Here is a 10,800-nt window from a genome sequence, read left to right on the forward strand (position 1 = left end):
ATTAAAAATAAAAAAATGTTTTACAAAAAATAATTATAGGATTCGATATAGTTAGTGATTCGAAATGGCTAGTAGTGTCCAATGTTACGTATGGTGTTCTAACTTCTAATAACATGAAAGCCCTAACCGTTAGTAACTATTCGGTTTGGTTCAGTTTTTGATTATCAAAAACCGTAAGTGACAGTTTGGTTACGGTTTGACGTAAAACCGTACCATGAACACCCCTAATAACGATACCATAAGGACCGTATGTTTTAAAATTTTAATCTATATAATTTTTTTACACGAGACACCATTCTCACTTTGGTAAGGTGGTTAGAATGTAAATAAGAAGTCAATGGTTCAATCCCTATAAAATATAATATTAATTAGCCGTTAAAAAATATATATTATGAGACTAGGAAATGTCACTACTAAAAAAAATATACTTTTAAATATCGAACTGATTATAAAACTTACAAACTTACTGATTCACCCATCAGATCAAAATATAAAACTTGAGAAAGCAATGAATAATTCAAAAATTTACAATACATTAAAAAACATATGCACATGTTCTTGCCAAGAGGTCTACATGTCTCTTTCTTAAACTAAGTCTAAAATTAGCCCCCCGTCCTCTAGTAAAATCATCTTACGATTCGCAAAATTAGGCCCCCGTCTTCTCTTCTTAATCTTTTAAAGGTCATCGATCCGCAAAGAGCCCCCCCCCCCCAACCTGAGAAATTAATGATTCAGCGTGCGAAAATTCGGTTTATCAAGGTGTCATATCATGTCATATCATTTCAAGTAGTGAGCGATTAAATTCCATAGGTGACAAATGGATGACAAAATAAAGTAGAAAAGCCGTTAGGAAAAAACATGATTCGGTTTATCCAATAGTTCTTTTCATGTATTTAGCGATATGTGTGTTTCACTAATTCGCTGTTTCCATTCAGCATTTTGTTAACATATGTAATAAGTTTCGATTTTATATGTAAAGCTCGAAACAGTCTTTTCGATCTCTCTTAAGTTGAACTCGATTTTGCTTGTTAATAAATCTAATATTCAATCATGTTTACTATCAAGATTGATATTTTAACCAATGTTTTTAAAATCCAGTTCTACGGGCCGGTTATACCGGTTTTCGCATTAGCCCAGTACATTTTAGTCCAATAAATTGAGTAAACAGTTTATAGTTTGAACCGCAAGAATTACCGGTGTTACCAATTTGTACCATTGTACGGCTTTAAGCCCATGGACTTTTAGCAGCTCATTCATGAATCATTTACCTCTTGATTTTAAGTTTTAACCTAGCAGCCTTCTATCAATTTACCGTTGACCTTCGATCAATTGACTATTGAATCAAATCGCTCTTAATATTGCCATAAAGCATTTTTTTCGAATTATTTTTAGGATTAGTATTTTTTTATGGATTACCTATTGAATTATTTTTTTTTATCATGTGTTATCTTTCAGATTAATTTTTTGAGTAAAGTGCCATTTTCATCATTGTGGTTTAATAAATAATACGAATTTACTCCAAAAACTTTAGTTTTTGCATAGGGACCCTCCACGTTTCTCAATTCTTGTCAATTACATCCAAATCACTAACTCCATCCCATTAAATTTAATCGTTAAGTCAAATGTAGACATGTCTTTTCACTCTTTCTTTATTATAATACTTATTTCAGTGAACTGCGGTTTTCGTCCCTGTGGTTTGTCTAAATCTGCAATTTTAATCCAACAGTTTCAAGTTTGCAATTTTCATCCCTATCAAATTTGTGATTTTCGTCCTTATAGTTTCATTTCACTTGCAATTAAACCCGAATTTATTAACCCCGCTAAGTCTGGTCGTTAACCCATCTACATGCCCCTCACGTGACGACCAATTTTGTCGTTTTTCTCCCAAAACAAACCTCAGTTCTAATTCGCAAGCCCTCTCATGTGAGGTATTGGGGTGTATATGGGAAAAAAGAAAAAAAGGACAAACATACCCCTCACGTGAAGGGCACACTGATGAGTTTAACGATCAGACTAACGAGATTAGGGAATTCGTGTTTAATTGCAACTGAAATGAAACCATAGAGAAGGAAATTGCAAATTTAAAACTACTGGACTAAAACTGCAGATTTGTACAACCCAGAGGGACGAAACCTGCAGTTCACTGAAATAAGTATTATAATAAAGAAAGAGTGAAAAGACATGTCTATCCCTGACTTAACAATTAAATTTAATGGGGTTAGTGATTTGAATGTAATTGACAAGAACTGGGAAACGTGGAGGGTCTATATGCAAAAAATAATCTTTTTGGACTAAATTCGCATTATTTGTCAAACCACAAAGACGAAAATGACACTTTTATTTTTGAGTTGAAGTCATATTTTTATTAAATTATACAATTAACTAGTCATCCAGTTGAACCGTCTAGTACAACTGGTTGCACTATTTCTAAGCCCCAACCCGGTAAGTTTAAAACCAGTTTTTAAAACATTGATTTTAACTTTTCAAATCGTAACCCTTATTGCAAAGACACTTGAAATAAAAAACACCCAATGCTTCAACAAGTATTTTGAAACTCGGGGGCTGATATAGCCGAGATCACTTATTTCGAAAATATTTCTGAAATAGCGACTTTGAAATGGCTCGGGCATCCCCTTGGGCTTTCACAGGGTACAGTTTCGTATCCTGTTGCCACTTATTCGAGTACGATATCCACTCCTTTCTCCACTCCGCTATCTCTTACCGTTTGTTGTTTCTTAGGCTTTCTAACAACCGGTTAAAATACATTGATGCTCTTGGTAGATAGTAATCCACTAATAACCCGCTCCAAAACTTATTTGCTGCACATAAAAGCCAAATTATAAGAAAAAATTTAAAACCGTAAGCGATCAAGTAAAGTTTGAAAGTAATATTTGCTAGTGGAAGAAGCTACCATAATCATGAAGCTGGCTTTGATTCGTTTTCGTTGTGTCGTACCACATTGTGACTTGTGTTCTTGCGTTCCACTCATACTGCAACGATATGGAAAACAAATGAAGGAAAAACTCAAAAAACTTATTTTTTTTCAAATAATGCACGGGAGGATCTATATATTGCAAGAACACGCAATCATTCATTTTTTCAATCTTAACAATATTTATAATAAAAGAAAATGATAGAAATGCAATGTACATTTGTCTCTTCTAAATTTTTTTTTTAAAAGAACAATTTTATTTATGCATATATAACCTACACACGTGTAAGTCATGTATAGTTTGATGGTTAAAAATATGAACCACCGATCAACAAACAAAATGACATATATTTGTGTTTTTTGCTTCACGATAATTTAGTGTTATGTAATGAACTTCACCCTATACAAATAAAGGTTTAAATAAACGGATTCTCACCTGAAGTTTCTCGGAAGGGGTTAAAGCTAATTTTTTCGCACTCTCGAGCCATGTTCCAAGAAGGAAATTATCATCCGATGCAAGAAGTTCATCAATGTCGGTAATGATTTGGTCAAATTTTTGGCAATGAGATTCTAAAGCCTCCAGGTCTTTGTGTTGGAAAGCTGATAAAACATCTAAATAGACTCCATTTGCTAGCTTTGATAACACTTGTCGTGTTAGATCAACCAATTCGTACCTATAAAAAATAAATAAATCATTAATTCCAAAAAACGAGCTTGAAAAATTTTGAAAGAGTAAATTGCGGTTTTCGTCCCCGTGGTTTGTCCAAATCTGCGGATTTAGTCCAATAGTTTTAAATTTGCAATTTTCGTCCTTGTGGTTTCAATTTACTTTCAGTTAAACCCGAATTCACTAACCCCGTTAAGTCTGGTCGTTAAACCCATCAGCGTGCCCCTCACATGAGGGGCGGTCTTGTCCTTTTTCTCCCAAAATAAACCCCAGTCCTAATTCGCAACCCCCCTCACGTGAGGGGTTGCTGGGTTGGGTTGTATTTGGGGAGAAAAAGGATAAAATTGCCCCTCACGAGAGGAGCACGCTGATGGGTTTAACAACCAAAGTTAACGGGGTTGGTGAATTCGGGTTTAATTGCAAGTAAAATGAAACCACATGGACGAAAATCACAAATTTAAAACTATTGGACTAAAACCGTAAATTTAGACAAACCACAAAGACGAAAACCGCAGTTTACTGATTTTGAAATTAAATAACCTGTAAGTGAGGCTCCCGTCAAGATCCTCGCCTGCATCAATCAATAGTTTTAACGCATCGACGGCATCATTAGCTGAGTACCACATATGCGGTTGAGGTAATGTTAACTCAGATTCAGTCAACATAGATCTTCGGTTACTATACATTGTGATGATATTTTGTTTAGAGAAGGTAGAGTAGATGTTTAGATACGGGTCCCAGTCTGGAAACTTAACGATATAATCCGTGTTGTGGTCCTAAAAAGATGAAGAAGACTGCATAAGAAATACATATTATAAACATACGCGTGTTGGGCAGGGGTAAAAGAGTCAAGATTAAACATACAGCGATTCCATCGCTACAATTATAAATCGTTTGATGAAGAATTTCCCATGCTGACTCAGCTTGTTTCACTGCTTTCCCATACCGTCTACGAGAATATATTCTCAACCATTCCTGCATTAATAAATACATATTATAGTAAACTGTAAACAAAGATTAAAACAGTAAAATATGTTTAAACATTAGTCACCTCAACGTGAACTTTATCCTTTCGAAACGCCATTTCAGGCATTAATTCATAAACAACGGGATTATGCTCTATTCCTTCCATGCACATCCCAACACCAACCTATATTAAACAAATATGTTATTATCTACAAATTATATATTTATCAACCTAAGAATTTATAAACATACCATAGTCGAATTTTCACTGACACGCGCAACAATAGGACCCGATGCAAGTGTATCCAATACGCCGTACATCTCAAGATTACCTCCAAAATTGTGTAACATACACCTGATATAGGATATAATTATATAAAAAATTGACAAAAATCTAAATGCCAGAAAGTATAATTTACGATCGAATTGTTACCACACATAAGGGGTGTTATAGAATTGAGATGATGATTCCCATACGGGCTTTACATCAGCAAATAAATCGAGAACTATCATTGTCCCAAATGGAACCGAATGCAAGAGAGCCTGTAATTAAATCATTAATCAAGATTCAATCTTTTCTTTCAACAAAAAGAATAAAAATGATAAACATACTTTCATTTGTGGCGGTTTCCAGAGTGATGAGTCTGAATAAAACAGCCAGCCCTGCATAATATATATTAATTAAATTACATAGTGATTTAGAAATTCAAAAGTCCCAAAATACTAAAAAATAATAATAATAACCTGCATAAGCCAAACTGCATTCTTATTTGCTTTGGACATTGCTTCATAAACAGCAGAACCGAGAGTTGAAATATACGTTGGATCACTTGTTGGAGGTGAATTCTCATTAAACGTATCACTGTATAAAACGTTATAATCGTTTAACATATAACATTAAACAAAACTATGTAAGGGTTACAGAAGGTACCAGTTATAAATATCAGTCACATCTCCATATTCTGCAATAATCATAAAAAGAAACAACTTGTGTAAATAAAGGATATATGGCAATGGTTAATCGATTTGCGTGTTCACCTTTAATTTGTTTTTTAATAAATGCTTCCCCGATTTGTATAAATAACGGGTCAGAAGGATCAAGAAGGTAAGTACAGCACCACCGAGGATTACCGTTAACAGTATTCCTAAAAGTAACAATATTGGTTAGCTCCATCAACCCGAGTTAAATTTTAATAAATATATAAAATCATGCGAAATGTACCAATCTCCAAGTCGGGTGATATTTGCAGTCGGGAATATGCTTCTAAGTGCAGCAGGAACATTTCCAGAAAATGAAGGGAGCACTGTAATAGTATAATATTATCGTAAATATCTTTTTACAAACATATTTATCGTAAAACACACTAATTATTTTACTAACTGACACAATTACCAGGAGTCATTCCTAACTCAATCATCCTCGATAATATTTGTTTTTGCAAGATTAGCTGTTGATCCAGCCAGTTCTGAGATATTGGTCCACCCCATCTGATACATTCATTAATTAATAATATTAATTGATTTTCATTCACTAATACGATAAAATGGTTCAAGAAATGTACTCACGCGTGTAAGTTTCCCATCCGAGCCCATGCAAGAAAAGCAGGTCCACCAAAAAAATTGTTCAAATCATGAGCAGTAATATTAAAATCCTGCAATGAAATGAAAATATGAAATACATATGTTTCATAAATAATTTGACATATTGGCTACAAATGATAATGAAGTCAAATGCATTTTCGGAATTTAGTCACACTGATTAGAAAAACGGTGACTTTGCAACATACATAATAAAAGATAGTTTTTATTCACCATAAAAACTTTCTGCCAAATAGATTCTTGACCGGTAAACGCAAGCGGGAGATTAATTCCTTGAAGCGCCATCCAATCAATCTCCTTCTCCCATCTTTCCCAATCCCACCAAACATAAGAATCTGTTAAATTAACAAATTATAATCTTTTTAATAATATCGAACACTATCAATCATAAGTTCATACTTACAACTAGATGTGACAACATTCTGATAATAATTCCATGGAACCGGAGGCTGAATCAAGATCCCCTCTTTTACGACAGGTGGCAAGTTTCCCGGAGGCGGGATAGACGATATCTGACTGCCACCTGTCTTGTCCCACGACACATGAGCACCACATGAATACTTTATATACCAATGGAGGCCCGATGCAATTTCAACCGCTGTAGTGCCTTTGATGCTGGGAATAATAAGCATAATAAACAAGAACTAACTGTAAATAAAAAGGGTAGTTATATCATATCCAATAGGTAGACTATATATACATACAGAATCTCTGGTGATTTGTTGCTTGAATTCTTGTAATTTGTTATCCAAAAGCAGCTGTTTCCACCACAAGCATCCTAAATATTTGAGTCAAAATTTAAATAATTTATTATATGAATTGTTGATATCTAAGAATAGTTATAGTTCACATGAATTCCTAATAAGGCTCCCTGTTGTGGATTAAAGACGTTGGTGCCAGGGGTGAGCAATAACTGAAACCGAAAACCAATGAAACCGAACCAGAATTAGCCGAAAACCGAATTAACCGAAAAGTGGTTATCGCTTATTTTTTGCACCCTCCGTTAACCGAAATCAACCGAACTGAACCATTAACATTTTAATATATTTCTAGCTTTTATACCACCATTTCATGTATTTATACATCCATTTTATGTACTTATATCTCCATTTTATACATTCATTTAATTTAGTTATTTATTTATGCATCCATTTATGTACTTGTAAGTAAAAATTTTTAGCCCAAATATGATTTTGATTATTAACCGAACCGAGAAATTAATCAAATAAACCGAACCGATTAACCAAAAACCGATTGTTTAATTGATTGAGGCTAGTAACTGAACCGTGCATGCCCCTAGGCGCCACCACCATCCACGTCAGAACCACCACGTCCCCTTATCCCCCCCCCCCCCCCATTTTGGGCGTCACCGTTAAACCACAACAACCACCTAAGTAACAATTTGTTTTTTTTTATTGGGTTGGGGGGGGGGGGGGGGGTTCTGTTTTAAGATTGACTATTAAACCCTAACATTTTTAAATCAAATTCAATCAATCCAGCTACACAAAACATCTAATTCAACTTCATATATCTAAAAAAATTCAAACTTTCATCACAAAAAAACTAATAAAATTTCAATTTCGATATGTTTTCTCCTGCAATTCATCTAAGAACCAATATTTCACAACTAATCTCAAAATTAATGAGTACCCATCAACCAATATGCATAAAACATATATAAAGTAATAAACTTTACAAAAAAAAAAAATTCAAGAAAACAAGAAACCACCGAATTGAACCTTGGAGATTATCTTGAACTGGAAGCTGGACAAATGGGTAGGAAGCAATCTTTTAAGAAGAGCTTTAGCTGCTGATTCTTGTGTCAATGGAGATGGTTTGTGGGTATCAAGACGTTTGATTACACCTTCAATTGCTTCAATAGATGATGATGATGATGATGATATGGGTGCTAGAAGAAGTAAAATTATTATGAAAGAAAGATTAAAATTGAGCATGATTTGATTAGATTACAAGTGGACTTTTGGTTGAAAAGAGTGAGGTCGATGTGTTCGACATGCAGTTTAGAATGATGATCAACAAAGATTATTAAATGTGGTGGTTTTATTTTTGATTTTATACAGGTGGCACAAAGTACCAAAATCACGAATAAAGGGAACCTTTATTAGGATAAGTGGTGGCACGACTTGGTTCACATTGGACAAACTCGTTTAATAAGGGTTAAAACGTGTGTTAAAACGTGTTCGAAACCTTATATAATAAAAGTATCAAAGCCTACGTTGAGGCGCTTGGAAAAAAGGTAAAATCTACGAGTGTTGTGGACCTATATAAAAAATAAGCAAAACTCTTACGGGTTGGGACTCGAACCCATGTCTGGCGGGTGTGGGCGAAGTGTGCTACCAGCTAACCCGAGCCAAGTTTGACGTGGTGGACTGGTGACGCAACCCGTGAATGCGGGGGGGGGGGGGGGGGGGGGGGTCCTTAAACCTAGTTGGGTTTTTTATATCTAATATTCAACTTATTTGTTCTAGTTAAATCGTTAAGATATGTGTTATTAAATTCATAAAATCAGACACTTAAGTAATCATACGCAGTGTTTCCTTGTTCAGGTTATTCAGGTTTACCCGAATTTGGAATTTCAACCTAAATATTGACCCAACTATTGATATTGGGTTCTGGTTAGAAGTTTAAACGGGTTGGATAAATTCACATGTGAGGAAAGTTTTTTTTACGATGAACAGATCGTAAATGACAACACGGATTTGAAATAAGATATTGTAAGCTTGATTTGAAGGTTATTTATATTTTTTGAAATCGATATGATAAGAGAAACTTGTTACTGTTTGATTGGTCGTTTGTCTAATTTGTCCAAATTTATTTATTTATTTATTTATTTTGCGATAAGAGTGTGTGATTAATTGTATATGATGTTTTAAAATGGATTACATATAAATATGTAACTGCAATTAGTATTTTAGAACTCTTAATAATTGTAATAATAATTCAATGAGTACATCATTTTTTAATTTTCTGATAGGAAATTCATTGACATCTCAAAGTAGATCGCGTTTAGATAGGGACTATTATACAGTTACGTTTGTTAAGTGTTAGAAGTTACTGCAAGTGAGTATGGTTTTTAAATCCTCTTATGTTGAAAGGTTTTGATTCAGTTCCTTCATTTGAATATGTTACGATGTGTTTTAGCCTTTAAGGTTGGTAATTGATGAACTTTTTGTGAGAGTCGAGAGAAAGCTATTATTTGCAAAAGTAAATAGTTGTCTATTGGAAGTTGCTTTACACAATTGAATGCACTTCAAAATATGGCGGGACAACACAATGATGTTCTTGAGAGTTTGACCCCTACATGTAGAAAACGAGTACTAGAGGTTTGACATTCGGGTAAAGGAGTATGGGTTATTCATTTATAACTGACAATTTTGGAGCAAACACAAGAGGAATTCGAATATGAAGATCTTAGAATGAAACAACATAAATTTTATGAACGCTAGTTCTTTTTGTATATTGAGTTCAATGCAAATTAAAACATCAGCTCCAAGGTATTTTTTTATTCAATTTAGATAAAAAGATGCTCTTAGTTAAATATTTATAAATTAAAGTGAGACCATTTTTAACCCAAAGTTTTTTTTAATAAATTAAACTTTAAGCTAAGAGCATCTTTTAACCCAAGTTAAGTCAGTGGGCTTTCATACAACTGGTATTACAGGGCAGCTGGAAATTTAGGACAGAGACCTCAAGGCCTTAAATTCGAATCCGATTGTAACCGGGTTTTATCGTAATGGACAAGGGACATTTTGGAAGCAGGTTTTCCCGGGAATAAGATATGGTAGGCTTGAGCTACCCACCGTTGTCTGCGCTCGCGGGCGTATGAGATCGTCTTTTGCTATGGGTTACCCTAGGGAGCCGCCTTTATTAGTTGGTCGTTCAAAACATATTAATAAATTAAGAGGGAGGGGGGGGGGGGTTAAGGAGAAAAAGAAAAACAACACAAGGTATCTAAGAAAATAATCAAACGATCAAACAATTTTGGGGGAAACAATTACATACATTTAATCAAGTGATCAACAAATTAGGGCAGGAAATTATATTCAATAAAGATTATGAGAAATGATAGCATACATTATGCAGCCCCATCACTTTAATATTAAACTGGTTTGGGTTAAACCAGTTCGGTTACAACAAAAGTTAAAATCGGTTCATGATCGGTTTTGATTTGGGTTGAAACGGTTTATTGACTGAGTTGCAATCGAATCGGTTCGGGTTACAATTGGCTTTTGGTTCAGTTAACTGGTTTCGACATAAAGAACTAAAAACCGGTTCTTAACCTATGGTTTCAATCGGCTTTTGGTTCAGTTAACTGGTTTCGACATAAAGAACTACAAACCGGTTCCGAACCTATGGTTTCAATCGGCTTTTGGTTCAGTTAACTGGTTTCGACATAAAGAACTACAAACCGGTTCCGAACATATGGTTTCAATCAGCTTCATACCTGTTAGATTTCGATTTGGTTTTAGGGTCTGTTCGGTTAACCGGTTTTATTGCCAACCACTAGGTACATAATGTTTTGTATTATAATTAAGAAGTTTCTAATCAAATCAATCACTATTGAACTCCCATAAGCAAAAAGGGAACACGTGATTGCTCAGAAGATGCGACGTGA

The 10,800-nt window shown here is 34.4% G+C and overlaps 1 pseudogene across 1 annotated transcript; it reads right to left on the bottom strand.

Moving 5' to 3' along the window:
• Positions 1-2,504: 2,504 nt before the first annotated feature.
• Positions 2,505-8,184, bottom strand: LOC143589795 (alpha-N-acetylglucosaminidase-like; annotated as a pseudogene). Its single transcript, XR_013145350.1, has 19 exons — positions 7,904-8,184; positions 6,869-6,942; positions 6,568-6,779; positions 6,378-6,499; positions 6,132-6,217; positions 5,959-6,053; positions 5,788-5,869; positions 5,604-5,710; positions 5,497-5,527; positions 5,310-5,427; positions 5,178-5,228; positions 4,999-5,108; positions 4,818-4,920; positions 4,651-4,749; positions 4,464-4,574; positions 4,140-4,375; positions 3,369-3,606; positions 2,912-2,990; positions 2,505-2,819 (listed from the first exon to the last, which is right to left on the bottom strand). The product of XR_013145350.1 is annotated as an alpha-N-acetylglucosaminidase-like (transcript).
• Positions 8,185-10,800: the final 2,616 nt, after the last annotated feature.

Source organism: Bidens hawaiensis, unplaced genomic scaffold (genome assembly GCF_021521415.1).
Source record: "Bidens hawaiensis isolate Kalapana, Puna unplaced genomic scaffold, B.hawaiensis_p1.1 tig00037817_1, whole genome shotgun sequence".
Lineage (NCBI taxonomy): Eukaryota > Viridiplantae > Streptophyta > Magnoliopsida > Asterales > Asteraceae > Bidens > Bidens hawaiensis.